Genomic DNA, 17,071 nt, shown 5'->3' on the forward strand with positions numbered 1-17,071 from the left:
CCACAGAAAATAAACAGTGTCAATAACAATCCCCGACCCACTAACCCACGGAAAATCAACAGTGTCAATAACAATCCCCTACACCCTCACCCACAGAAAATATACAGTGTCAATGACAATCCACAACCCCTCAACCACAGAAAATAAACAGTGTCAATAACAATCACCAATCCCCTCATCCACTGAAAATAAACAGTGTCAGTAACAATCCCCGACTGCCTCACCCACAGAAAGTAAAGTGTCAATAACAACCACCGACCCCCTCACCCACAGAAAATAAACAGTGTCAATAACAATCCCTGACACCCTCACCCACAGAAAATAAACAGTGTCAATAACAGTCCCCGACCCCCCTCACGCAGAGAAAAGATACAGTGTCAATGACAATCCACAACCCCTCACCCACAGAATAAAAACAGTGTTAATAACAATCCCCGACTCCCTCACTCACAGAAAGTGAACAGTGACAATTGAAAAATCCGGACCACCACACCAACAGAAAATAAACATTATCAATAACAATCCTCACCCGCACACGCATATAAAATAAACAGTATCAATAACAATCACCAATCCCCTCATCCACAGAAAATAAACTGTGTCAATAACAATCCCCGACCCCCTAACGGACGGAAAATAAACAGTGTCAATAACAATCCCCGACCCACTCACCGACAGAAAATCAACAGTGACAAAAACAATCCCCGACCCCCTCACTGACAGAAAATAAACAGTGTCAATCACAATCCCTGTCCACCTCACCAATAGAAAATAAACAGTGTCAATAACAATCCCTAACCCCTCACCCACAGAAAATAAACAGTGTCAATAACAATCCCCAAACCCTCACTCAGAGAAAATACACAGTGTCAATAACAAGCAACGACTCCCTCATCCACAGAAAATAAACAATTTCAATAACAATCCCCGACCCCCTCATCCACAGACAATATCAGTGTCAATAACATTCCCCAACCACCTCACCCACAGAAAATAAACATTGTCAATAACAATCCCCGACCCACTCACCCACAGAAAATAAACAGTATCAATCACAATCCCTGACACCCTCACCAACAGAAAATAAACAATGTCAATGACAATCCCCAACCCCTCACCCACAGAAAATAAACAGTGTTAATAAAAATCCCCGAACCCCTCACTGGCAGAAAGTGAACAGTGACAATTAAAAAATCCGGACCACCACACCAACAGAAAATATACAGTATCAATAACAATCCCCAACACCCACACGCATAGAAAACAAACAGTGTCAATAACAATCATCAATCCCCTCATCCACAGAAAATAAACAGTCAATAACAATCCCCGACACCCACGCGCACAGAAAATAAACAGAGTTAATAACAATCCCCAACCCCCCTCAAACAGAAAACCAACAGTGTCAATAACAATCCCCGATCCAAACATCACAGAAAATAAACAGTCAATAACAATGCCCGACTCCCTCACCCAGAGAACATAAACAGCATCAATAATAATCCACGAACCCCTCACACACAGAAAATAAACAGTGTCAACAACAATCCCCAAACCCACACCCAGAGAAAATACACAGTGTCAATAACAAGCAACGGCCCCCTCACCCACAGAAAATAAACAGTGTCAGTAACAATCCCCGACCTCCTCACCCTCAGAAAATAAACAGTCAATAACAATCCCCGATACCCACACGCACAGAAAATAAACAGTGTCAATATTAATCCGCAACCCCCACACACACAGAAAATAAACTATGTCAATAACAATTCCCACCAGCTCAACCAGAGAAAATACACAATGTCATTAACAAGCAACGACACCCTCATCCACAGAAAATAAACAATGTCAATAACAATCCCCGACCCTCTCACCCACAGACAATATCAGTGTCAATAACAATCCCCGACCCACTCACCGACAGAAAATAAACAGTGTCGATAACAATCCCCGACCACCTCACCCACAGAAAATAAACAGTGTCAATAACAATCCCCGACCCTCTCATCCACAGAAAATAAACAGTGTCAATAATAATCCCAGACCACCTCACCCACAGAAAATAAACAGTGTCAATAACAATCCCCGACCCACTCACCGACAGAAAATCAACAGTGACAAAAACAATCCCCGAACCCTGAACTGACAGAAAATAAACAGTGTCAATCACAATCCCTGTCCACCTCACCAATAGAAAATAAACAGTGTCAATAACAATCCCCGACCACCTCACCCACAGAAAATAAACAGTGTCAATAACAATCCCCGACACTCTCATCCACAGAAAATAAACAGTGTCAATAACAATCCCCGACCACCTCACCCACAGAAAATAAACAATGTCAATAACAATCCCCGACCCACTAACCCACGGAAAATCAACAGTGTCAATAACAATCCCCTACACCCTCACCCACAGAAAATATACAGTGTCAATGACAATCCACAACCCCTCACCCACAGAAAATAAACAGTGTCAATAACAATCACCAATCCCCTCATCCACTGAAAATAAACAGTGTCAATAACAATCCCCGACCGCCTCACCCACAGAAAGTAAAGTGTCAATAACAACCACCGACCCCCTCACCCACAGAAAATAAACAGTGTCAATAACAATCCCTGACACCCTCACCCACAGAAAATAAACAGTGTCAATAACAGTCCCCGACCCCCCTCACGCAGAGAAAAGATACAGTGTCAATATCAATCCCCGAACCCCTCACACACAGAAAATAAACAGTGTCAATAACAATCCACGACCACCTCACCCACAGAAAATAAACAGTGTCAATAACAATCCCCGACCCACTCACCCACAGAAAATCAACAGTGTCAATAAGAATCCCCGACACCCTCACCCACAGAAAATATACAGTGTCAATGACAATCCACAACCCCTCACCCACAGAATAAAAACAGTGTTAATAACAATCCCCGACTCCCTCACTCACAGAAAGTGAACAGTGACAATTGAAAAATCCGGACCACCACACCAACAGAAAATAAACAGTATCAATAACAATCCTCAACCCGCACACGCATATAAAATAAACAGTATCAATAACAATCACCAATCCCCTCATCCACAGAAAATAAACTGTGTCAATAACAATCCCCGACCCCCTAACGGACGGAAAATAAACTGTGTCAATAACAACTCCCACCCCTCAACCAGAGAAAATACACAGTGTCAATAACAAGCAACGACTCCCTCATCCACAGAAAATAAACAATTTCAATAACAATCCCCGACCCACTCACCCACAGAAAATAAACAGTATCAATCACAATCCCCGACACCCTCACCAACAGAAAATAAACAATGTCAATGACAATCCCCAACCCCTCACCCACAGAAAATAAACAGTGTTAATAAAAATCCCCGAACCCCTCACTGGCAGAAAGTGAACAGTGACAATTAAAAAATCCGGACCACCACACCAACAGAAAATATACAGTATCAATAACAATCCCCAACACCCACACGCATAGAAAACAAACAGTGTCAATAACAATCATCAATCCCCTCATCCACAGAAAATAAACAGTCAATAACAATCCCCGACACCCACGCGCACAGAAAATAAACAGAGTTAATAACAATCCCCAACCCCCCTCAAACAGAAAACCAACAGTGTCAATAACAGTCTCCGATCCAATCATCACAGAAAATAAACAGTCAATAACAATGCCCGACTCCCTCACCCAGAGAACATAAACAGCATGAATAATAATCCACGAACCCCTCACACACAGAAACAAAACAGTGTCAACAACAATCCACAAACCCACACCCAGAGAAAATACACAGTGTCAATAACAATCCCCGACCTCCTCACCCTCAGAAAATAAACAGTCAATAACAATCCCCGACACCCACACGCACAGAAAATAAACAGTGTCAATATTAATCCGCAACCCCCACACCCACAGAAAATAAACTATGTCAATAACAATTCCCACCAGCTCAACCAGAGAAAATACACAATGTCATTAACAAGCAACGACACCCTCATCCACAGAAAATAAACAATGTCAATAACAATCCCCGACCCTCTCACCCACAGACAATATCAGTGTCAATAACAATCCCCGACCCACTCACCGACAGAAAATCAACAGTGACAAAAACAATCCCCGACCCCCTCACTGACAGAAAATAAACAGTGTCAATCACAATCCCTGTCCACCTCACCAATAGAAAATAAACAGTGTCAATAACAATCCCTAACCCCTCACCCACAGAAAATAAACAGTGTCAATAACAATCCCCAAACCCTCACTCAGAGAAAATACACAGTGTCAATAACAAGCAACGACTCCCTCATCCACAGAAAATAAACAATTTCAATAACAATCCCCGACCCCCTCATCCACAGACAATATCAGTGTCAATAACATTCCCCAACCACCTCACCCACAGAAAATAAACATTGTCAATAACAATCCCCGACCCACTCACCCACAGAAAATAAACAGTATCAATCACAATCCCTGACACCCTCACCAACAGAAAATAAACAATGTCAATGACAATCCCCAACCCCTCACCCACAGAAAATAAACAGTGTTAATAAAAATCCCCGAACCCCTCACTGGCAGAAAGTGAACAGTGACAATTAAAAAATCCGGACCACCACACCAACAGAAAATATACAGTATCAATAACAATCCCCAACACCCACACGCATAGAAAACAAACAGTGTCAATAACAATCATCAATCCCCTCATCCACAGAAAATAAACAGTCAATAACAATCCCCGACACCCACGCGCACAGAAAATAAACAGAGTTAATAACAATCCCCAACCCCCCTCAAACAGAAAACCAACAGTGTCAATAACAATCCCCGATCCAAACATCACAGAAAATAAACAGTCAATAACAATGCCCGACTCCCTCACCCAGAGAACATAAACAGCATCAATAATAATCCACGAACCCCTCACACACAGAAAATAAACAGTGTCAACAACAATCCCCAAACCCACACCCAGAGAAAATACACAGTGTCAATAACAAGCAACGGCCCCCTCACCCACAGAAAATAAACAGTGTCAGTAACAATCCCCGACCTCCTCACCCTCAGAAAATAAACAGTCAATAACAATCCCCGATACCCACACGCACAGAAAATAAACAGTGTCAATATTAATCCGCAACCCCCACACACACAGAAAATAAACTATGTCAATAACAATTCCCACCAGCTCAACCAGAGAAAATACACAATGTCATTAACAAGCAACGACACCCTCATCCACAGAAAATAAACAATGTCAATAACAATCCCCGACCCTCTCACCCACAGACAATATCAGTGTCAATAACAATCCCCGACCCACTCACCGACAGAAAATAAACAGTGTCGATAACAATCCCCGACCACCTCACCCACAGAAAATAAACAGTGTCAATAACAATCCCCGACCCTCTCATCCACAGAAAATAAACAGTGTCAATAATAATCCCAGACCACCTCACCCACAGAAAATAAACAGTGTCAATAACAATCCCCGACCCACTCACCGACAGAAAATCAACAGTGACAAAAACAATCCCCGAACCCTGAACTGACAGAAAATAAACAGTGTCAATCACAATCCCTGTCCACCTCACCAATAGAAAATAAACAGTGTCAATAACAATCCCCGACCACCTCACCCACAGAAAATAAACAGTGTCAATAACAATCCCCGACACTCTCATCCACAGAAAATAAACAGTGTCAATAACAATCCCCGACCACCTCACCCACAGAAAATAAACAATGTCAATAACAATCCCCGACCCACTAACCCACGGAAAATCAACAGTGTCAATAACAATCCCCTACACCCTCACCCACAGAAAATATACAGTGTCAATGACAATCCACAACCCCTCACCCACAGAAAATAAACAGTGTCAATAACAATCACCAATCCCCTCATCCACTGAAAATAAACAGTGTCAATAACAATCCCCGACCGCCTCACCCACAGAAAGTAAAGTGTCAATAACAACCACCGACCCCCTCACCCACAGAAAATAAACAGTGTCAATAACAATCCCTGACACCCTCACCCACAGAAAATAAACAGTGTCAATAACAGTCCCCGACCCCCCTCACGCAGAGAAAAGATACAGTGTCAATATCAATCCCCGAACCCCTCACACACAGAAAATAAACAGTGTCAATAACAATCCACGACCACCTCACCCACAGAAAATAAACAGTGTCAATAACAATCCCCGACCCACTCACCCACAGAAAATCAACAGTGTCAATAAGAATCCCCGACACCCTCACCCACAGAAAATATACAGTGTCAATGACAATCCACAACCCCTCACCCACAGAATAAAAACAGTGTTAATAACAATCCCCGACTCCCTCACTCACAGAAAGTGAACAGTGACAATTGAAAAATCCGGACCACCACACCAACAGAAAATAAACAGTATCAATAACAATCCTCAACCCGCACACGCATATAAAATAAACAGTATCAATAACAATCACCAATCCCCTCATCCACAGAAAATAAACTGTGTCAATAACAATCCCCGACCCCCTAACGGACGGAAAATAAACTGTGTCAATAACAACTCCCACCCCTCAACCAGAGAAAATACACAGTGTCAATAACAAGCAACGACTCCCTCATCCACAGAAAATAAACAATTTCAATAACAATCCCCGACCCACTCACCCACAGAAAATAAACAGTATCAATCACAATCCCCGACACCCTCACCAACAGAAAATAAACAATGTCAATGACAATCCCCAACCCCTCACCCACAGAAAATAAACAGTGTTAATAAAAATCCCCGAACCCCTCACTGGCAGAAAGTGAACAGTGACAATTAAAAAATCCGGACCACCACACCAACAGAAAATATACAGTATCAATAACAATCCCCAACACCCACACGCATAGAAAACAAACAGTGTCAATAACAATCATCAATCCCCTCATCCACAGAAAATAAACAGTCAATAACAATCCCCGACACCCACGCGCACAGAAAATAAACAGAGTTAATAACAATCCCCAACCCCCCTCAAACAGAAAACCAACAGTGTCAATAACAGTCTCCGATCCAATCATCACAGAAAATAAACAGTCAATAACAATGCCCGACTCCCTCACCCAGAGAACATAAACAGCATGAATAATAATCCACGAACCCCTCACACACAGAAACAAAACAGTGTCAACAACAATCCACAAACCCACACCCAGAGAAAATACACAGTGTCAATAACAATCCCCGACCTCCTCACCCTCAGAAAATAAACAGTCAATAACAATCCCCGACACCCACACGCACAGAAAATAAACAGTGTCAATATTAATCCGCAACCCCCACACCCACAGAAAATAAACTATGTCAATAACAATTCCCACCAGCTCAACCAGAGAAAATACACAATGTCATTAACAAGCAACGACACCCTCATCCACAGAAAATAAACAATGTCAATAACAATCCCCGACCCTCTCACCCACAGACAATATCAGTGTCAATAACAATCCCCGACCCACTCACCGACAGAAAATCAACAGTGACAAAAACAATCCCCGACCCCCTCACTGACAGAAAATAAACAGTGTCAATCACAATCCCTGTCCACCTCACCAATAGAAAATAAACAGTGTCAATAACAATCCCTAACCCCTCACCCACAGAAAATAAACAGTGTCAATAACAATCCCCAAACCCTCACTCAGAGAAAATACACAGTGTCAATAACAAGCAACGACTCCCTCATCCACAGAAAATAAACAATTTCAATAACAATCCCCGACCCCCTCATCCACAGACAATATCAGTGTCAATAACATTCCCCAACCACCTCACCCACAGAAAATAAACATTGTCAATAACAATCCCCGACCCACTCACCCACAGAAAATAAACAGTATCAATCACAATCCCTGACACCCTCACCAACAGAAAATAAACAATGTCAATGACAATCCCCAACCCCTCACCCACAGAAAATAAACAGTGTTAATAAAAATCCCCGAACCCCTCACTGGCAGAAAGTGAACAGTGACAATTAAAAAATCCGGACCACCACACCAACAGAAAATATACAGTATCAATAACAATCCCCAACACCCACACGCATAGAAAACAAACAGTGTCAATAACAATCATCAATCCCCTCATCCACAGAAAATAAACAGTCAATAACAATCCCCGACACCCACGCGCACAGAAAATAAACAGAGTTAATAACAATCCCCAACCCCCCTCAAACAGAAAACCAACAGTGTCAATAACAATCCCCGATCCAAACATCACAGAAAATAAACAGTCAATAACAATGCCCGACTCCCTCACCCAGAGAACATAAACAGCATCAATAATAATCCACGAACCCCTCACACACAGAAAATAAACAGTGTCAACAACAATCCCCAAACCCACACCCAGAGAAAATACACAGTGTCAATAACAAGCAACGGCCCCCTCACCCACAGAAAATAAACAGTGTCAGTAACAATCCCCGACCTCCTCACCCTCAGAAAATAAACAGTCAATAACAATCCCCGATACCCACACGCACAGAAAATAAACAGTGTCAATATTAATCCGCAACCCCCACACACACAGAAAATAAACTATGTCAATAACAATTCCCACCAGCTCAACCAGAGAAAATACACAATGTCATTAACAAGCAACGACACCCTCATCCACAGAAAATAAACAATGTCAATAACAATCCCCGACCCTCTCACCCACAGACAATATCAGTGTCAATAACAATCCCCGACCCACTCACCGACAGAAAATAAACAGTGTCGATAACAATCCCCGACCACCTCACCCACAGAAAATAAACAGTGTCAATAACAATCCCCGACCCTCTCATCCACAGAAAATAAACAGTGTCAATAATAATCCCAGACCACCTCACCCACAGAAAATAAACAGTGTCAATAACAATCCCCGACCCACTCACCGACAGAAAATCAACAGTGACAAAAACAATCCCCGAACCCTGAACTGACAGAAAATAAACAGTGTCAATCACAATCCCTGTCCACCTCACCAATAGAAAATAAACAGTGTCAATAACAATCCCCGACCACCTCACCCACAGAAAATAAACAGTGTCAATAACAATCCCCGACACTCTCATCCACAGAAAATAAACAGTGTCAATAACAATCCCCGACCACCTCACCCACAGAAAATAAACAATGTCAATAACAATCCCCGACCCACTAACCCACGGAAAATCAACAGTGTCAATAACAATCCCCTACACCCTCACCCACAGAAAATATACAGTGTCAATGACAATCCACAACCCCTCACCCACAGAAAATAAACAGTGTCAATAACAATCACCAATCCCCTCATCCACTGAAAATAAACAGTGTCAATAACAATCCCCGACCGCCTCACCCACAGAAAGTAAAGTGTCAATAACAACCACCGACCCCCTCACCCACAGAAAATAAACAGTGTCAATAACAATCCCTGACACCCTCACCCACAGAAAATAAACAGTGTCAATAACAGTCCCCGACCCCCCTCACGCAGAGAAAAGATACAGTGTCAATATCAATCCCCGAACCCCTCACACACAGAAAATAAACAGTGTCAATAACAATCCACGACCACCTCACCCACAGAAAATAAACAGTGTCAATAACAATCCCCGACCCACTCACCCACAGAAAATCAACAGTGTCAATAAGAATCCCCGACACCCTCACCCACAGAAAATATACAGTGTCAATGACAATCCACAACCCCTCACCCACAGAATAAAAACAGTGTTAATAACAATCCCCGACTCCCTCACTCACAGAAAGTGAACAGTGACAATTGAAAAATCCGGACCACCACACCAACAGAAAATAAACAGTATCAATAACAATCCTCAACCCGCACACGCATATAAAATAAACAGTATCAATAACAATCACCAATCCCCTCATCCACAGAAAATAAACTGTGTCAATAACAATCCCCGACCCCCTAACGGACGGAAAATAAACTGTGTCAATAACAACTCCCACCCCTCAACCAGAGAAAATACACAGTGTCAATAACAAGCAACGACTCCCTCATCCACAGAAAATAAACAATTTCAATAACAATCCCCGACCCACTCACCCACAGAAAATAAACAGTATCAATCACAATCCCCGACACCCTCACCAACAGAAAATAAACAATGTCAATGACAATCCCCAACCCCTCACCCACAGAAAATAAACAGTGTTAATAAAAATCCCCGAACCCCTCACTGGCAGAAAGTGAACAGTGACAATTAAAAAATCCGGACCACCACACCAACAGAAAATATACAGTATCAATAACAATCCCCAACACCCACACGCATAGAAAACAAACAGTGTCAATAACAATCATCAATCCCCTCATCCACAGAAAATAAACAGTCAATAACAATCCCCGACACCCACGCGCACAGAAAATAAACAGAGTTAATAACAATCCCCAACCCCCCTCAAACAGAAAACCAACAGTGTCAATAACAGTCTCCGATCCAATCATCACAGAAAATAAACAGTCAATAACAATGCCCGACTCCCTCACCCAGAGAACATAAACAGCATGAATAATAATCCACGAACCCCTCACACACAGAAACAAAACAGTGTCAACAACAATCCACAAACCCACACCCAGAGAAAATACACAGTGTCAATAACAATCCCCGACCTCCTCACCCTCAGAAAATAAACAGTCAATAACAATCCCCGACACCCACACGCACAGAAAATAAACAGTGTCAATATTAATCCGCAACCCCCACACCCACAGAAAATAAACTATGTCAATAACAATTCCCACCAGCTCAACCAGAGAAAATACACAATGTCATTAACAAGCAACGACACCCTCATCCACAGAAAATAAACAATGTCAATAACAATCCCCGACCCTCTCACCCACAGACAATATCAGTGTCAATAACAATCCCCGACCCACTCACCGACAGAAAATCAACAGTGACAAAAACAATCCCCGACCCCCTCACTGACAGAAAATAAACAGTGTCAATCACAATCCCTGTCCACCTCACCAATAGAAAATAAACAGTGTCAATAACAATCCCTAACCCCTCACCCACAGAAAATAAACAGTGTCAATAACAATCCCCAAACCCTCACTCAGAGAAAATACACAGTGTCAATAACAAGCAACGGCCCCCTCACCCACAGAAAATAAACAGTGTCAATAACAATCCCCGACCCACTAACCCACAGAAAATCAACAGTGTCAATAACAATCCCCGACACCCTCACCCACAGAAAATATACAGTGTCAATAACAATCCACAACCCCTCACCCACAGAAAATAAACTGTGTCAATAACAATCACCAATCCCCTCATCCGCTGAAAATAAACAGTGTCAATAACAATCCTCGACCGCCTCACCCACAGAAAGTAAAGTGTCAATAACAACCACCGACCCCCTCACCGACAGAAAATAAACAGTGTCAATAACAATCCCTGACACCCTCACCCACAGAAAATAAACAGTGTCAATAACAGTCCCCGACCCCCCTCACGCAGAGAAAAGATACAGTGTCAATATCAATCCCCGAACCCCTCACACACAGAAAATAAACAGTATCAATAACAATCCCCGACTCCGTCACCCAGAGAAAATAAACAGTGTCAATAACAAATCCCCGAACCACTCACCCACACAAAATAAACAGTGTGAATAACAAGCAGCGACCTCCTCACGCAGAGCAACTAAACAGTGGCAATAACAATCCCCAAACCCATCACCCAGAGAAAATTGCATCAATAACAATCCCAGACAACATCACCCACAGAAAATAGGCATGTTCATAACAATAACTGACCCCCACACTCACAGAAAATAAACACTGTGAATAACAATCCCCAAACCACTCATCCGTAGAAAATCAACAGTGTCAATAACAATCTACAAACCCTCCCCAGAAAAAATAAACAGTGTCACTAACAATCCCCGACGCCCACACCCACAGAAAATAACAGTCTATAACATTCCCATCACCCTCACCCACAGAAAATAAACAGGGTCAATAACAATCCCCGACCCCATCACACGCACAAAATAAACACTGTTAATAACAATCCCCGAACTCCTCAGACACAGAAAATAACCACAGTCAATAACACTCCCCAATCTCCTCACCCACAGAAAATAAACACTGTCAATAACAATCCCCGATCCCCTCACTCACAGAAAATAAACAGTGTCAATAACAATCCCCGAACACCTCACACACAGATAATAAACACTTTGAATAACAATCCCCAAACCTCTCATCCATACAAAATAAACAGTGTCAATAACAATCCCCAAACCCTCACCCAGAGAAAATAAACTGTTCAATAACAATCCCCGACACCCTCACACACAGAAAAAAAGCATTTTCATAACAATCCCTGACACCTCACTCACAGAAAATAAACAGTTAATAACAAACCCCGATAACCACAAACACAGAAAACAAACAGTGTCAATAACAAACCCTGACCACTCACACACAGAAAATAAACAGTGTCAATAACAATCCCCGACCGTCCCACCAACAGAAAATAAACGCTGTCAATAACAAGCAACGACCCCCTCACACACAGAAAATAAAGGGCCTATAATAAACTCCGACCCCCTCACCCACAGACAATATCAGTGTCAATAACAATCCCCGACCACCTCACCCACAGAAAATAAACAGTGTCAATAACAATCCCCGACCCACTCATCCACAGAAAATAAACAGTGTCAATAACAATCCCCGACCCCCTAACGGACGGATAATAAACTATGTCAATAACAATCCCTGACCCCCTAACGGACGGATAATAAACTATGTCAATAACAATTCCCACCCCTCAACCAGAGAAAATACACAGTGTCAATAACAAGCAACGACTCCCTCATCCACAGAAAATAAACAATGCCAATAACAATCCCCGACCCTCTTATCAACAGAGAATATCAGTGTCAATAACAATCCCCAATCCACTCATCACAGAAAATAAACAGTCAATAACAATCCCCGACACCCTCACCAGAGAGCATAAACAGTGTCAATAACAATCCGCGAACCCCACACCCACAGAAAGTAAACAATGTCAATAACAAACCCGATCCCCTCACTGACAGAAAATAAACAGTGACAATAACAATCCCCGACCTCCTCACCCACAGAAAATATCAGTGTCAATAACAATCCCAGACCACCTCACCCACAGAAAATAAACAGTGTCAATAACAATCCCCGACCCCCTCACTGACAGAAAATTAACAGTGTCAATAACAATCCCTGACCACCTCACCAACAGAAAATAAACAGTGTCAATAACAATCCCCAACCCCACACCCACAGAAAATAAACAGTGTCAATAACAATCCCCGACCCCCTCACCCACAAAAAATAAATAGTGTCAACAACAATCGCTAACAACATCACCCACAGAAAATAAGCAGTTTCATAACAATCCCTGAACCCCCACTCACAGAAAGTGAACAATGACAATAAAGAAACAACGACCGAGTCACCAACAGAAAAATAAACAATATCAATCACAATCCTTGACCAATCACCCACAGAAATAAACAGTGTCAATAATAATCACCGACCCCCTCACTGACAGAAAATAAACAGTGCCAATAAAAATCCCCGACCCTCTCACCCACAGAAAATAAACATTGTCAATATTAAACCGCGACCTCCACACCCACAGAAAATAAAAAATGTCAATAACAATCCCCGACCCCCTCACTGATAAAAAGTAAACAGTGACAATAACAATCCCCGAACCCCTCACCCACAGAAAATATCAGTATCAATAACAATCCCCGACCGCCTCACCCACGGAAAATAAACAGTGTCAATAACAATACCCGACCCCCTAACGGACGGAAAATAAACTATGTCAATAACAATTCCCACCCACTCAACCAGAGAAAATACACAGTGTCATTAACAAGCAACGACCCCCTCATCCACAGAAAATAAACCATGTCAATAACAATCCCCGACCCTCACCCACAGAAAATCGACAGTGTCAATAACAATAAGCAAACCCCCATACCCACAGAAAATAAAGAATTTCAATAACAATCCACGACCCCCTCACTGACAGAAAATAAACAGTGACAATAGCAATCCCCCACCCCCTCACCCACAGACAATATCAGTGTCAATAACGATCCACGACCACCTCACCCACAGAAAATAAACATTGTCAATAACAATCCCCGACCCACTCACCCACAGAAAATAAACAGTGTTAATAAAAATCCCCGAACCCCTCACTCGCAGAAAGTGAACAGTGACAATTAAAAAATCCGGACCACCACACCAACAGAAAATATACAGTATCAATAACAATCCCCAACACCCACACGCATAGAAAACAAACAGTGTCAATAACAATCATCAATCCCCTCATCCACAGAAAATAAACAGTCAATAACAATCCCCGACACCCACGCGCACAGAAAATAATCAGTGTTAATAACAATCCCCAACACCCCTCAAACAGAAAACCAACAGTGTCAATAACAATCTCCGATCCAATCATCACAGAAAATAAACAGTCAATAACAATGCCCGACTCCCCACCCAGAGAACATAAACAGCATCAATAATAATCCACGAGCCCCTCACACACAGAAAATAAGCAGTTTCAGTAACAATCCCCGACCTCCTCACCCTCAGAAAATAAACAGTCAATAACAATCCCCGACACCCACACGCACAGAAAATAAACAGTGTCAATATTAATCCGCGACCCCCACACCCACAGAAAATAAACTATGTCAATAACAATTCCCACCAGCTCAACCAGAGAAAATACACAATGTCATTAACAAGCAACGACACCCTCATCCACAGAAAATAAACAATGTCAATAACAATCCCCGACCCTCTCACCCACAGACAATATCAGTGTCAATAACAATCCCCGACCCACTCACCGACAGAAAATAAACAGTGTCAATAACAATCCCCGGCCACCTCACCCACAGAAAATAAAGTGTCAATAACAATCCCCGACCACCTCACCCACAGAAAATAAACAGTGTCAATAACAATCCCCGACCCACTCACCGACAGAAAATCAACAGTGACAAAAACAATCCCCGACCCCCTCACTGACAGAATATAAACAGTGTCAATCACAATACCTGTCCACCTCACCAATAGAAAATAAACAGTGTCAATAACAATCCCTAACCCCTCACCCACAGAAAATAAACAGTGTCAATAACAATCCCCAAACCCTCACTCAGAGAAAATACGCAGTGTCAATAACAAGCAACGGCCCCCTCACCGACAGAAAATAAACAGTGTCATAACAATCCCCGACCCACTAACCCACAGAAAATCAACAGTGTCAATAACAATCCCCGACACCCTCACCCACAGAAAATATACAGTGTCAATGACAATCCACAACCCCTCACCCACAGAAAATAAACAGTGTCAATAACAATCACCAATCCCCTCATCCACTGAAAATAAACAGTGTCAATAACAATCCCCGACCGCCTCACCCACAGAAAGTAAAGTGTCAATAACAACCACCGACCCCCTCACCCACAGAAAATAAACAGTGTCAATAACAATCCCTGACACCCTCACCCACAGAAAATAAACAGTGTCAATAACAGTCCCCGACCCCCCTCACGCAGAGAAAAGATACAGTGTCAATATCAATCCCCGAACCCCTCACACACAGAAAATAGACAGTGTCAATAACAATCCCCGACGCCCACACCCACAGAAAATAACAGTCTATAACATTCCCATCTCCCTCACCCACAGAAAATAAACGGTGTCAATAACAATCCCCGATCCCCGCACCCACAGAAAATAAACAGTGTCAATAACAAGCGCCGACCTCCTCACGCACAGAAAATAAACAGTCAATAACAATCCCCGACAACATGACCCACACAAAATAAGCAGTTCATAACAATCACTAACCCTCTCACTCACAGAAAATAAACAGTCAATAACAACCACGACCACCACAAACACAGAAAACAGTGTCAAAAACAATCCCCGACCTCCTCACCCACAGAAAATAAACACTGTCAATAACAGCCCCCGACCTCCTCAGCCACAGAAAATGAACAGTGTCAATGACAATCCCTGACCCCATCAACCACAGAAAATAAACACTGTCAATAGCACTCCCTGACCCCTTCACCCACAGAAAATAAACAGTGTCAATAAAAATCCCCAACCCCCTCACCCAAAGAAAATAAACAGTCAATAACAATTCCTGACTCCCACACAAACAGAAAATAAACAGTGTCAATATCAACCCCCGACCCCCTCACCCACAGACAATAAAGAGTCAGTAACAAACCTCGACACCCTCACCCAAAGAAAATAAACAGTGTCAACAACAATCCCCAAACCCTCACCCAGAGAAAATACACAGTGTCAATAACAAGCAACGGCCCCCTCACCCACAGAAAATAAACAGTGTCAGTAACAATCCCCGACCTCCTCACCCTCATAAAATAAACAGTCAATAACAATCCCCGACACCCACACGCACAGAAAATAAACAGTGTCAATATTCATCCGCGACCCCCACACCCACAGAAAGTAAACTATGTCAATAACAATTCCCACCAGCTCAACCAGAGAAAATACACAATGTCATTAACAAGCAACGACATCCTCATCCACAGAAAATAAACAATGTCAATAACAATCCCCGACCCTCTCACCCACAGAAAATAAACAATGTCAACAACAATCCCCGACCCTCTCACCCACAGACAATATCAGTGTCAATAACAATCCCCGACCCACTCACCGACAGAAAATAAACAGTGTCAATAACAATCCCCGACCCTCTCATCCACAGAAAATAAACAGTGTCAATAACAATCCCCCACCCACTCACCGACAGAAAATCAACAGTGACAGAAACAATCCTCGACCCCCTCACTGACAGAAAATAAACAGTGTCAATCACAATACCTGTCCACCTCACCAACAGAAAATAAACAGTGTCAATAACAATCCCTAACTCCTCACCCACAGAA

Source organism: Mobula birostris, chromosome 6 (assembly GCF_030028105.1).
Source record: "Mobula birostris isolate sMobBir1 chromosome 6, sMobBir1.hap1, whole genome shotgun sequence".
In the NCBI taxonomy this organism is placed as follows: domain Eukaryota; kingdom Metazoa; phylum Chordata; class Chondrichthyes; order Myliobatiformes; family Myliobatidae; genus Mobula; species Mobula birostris.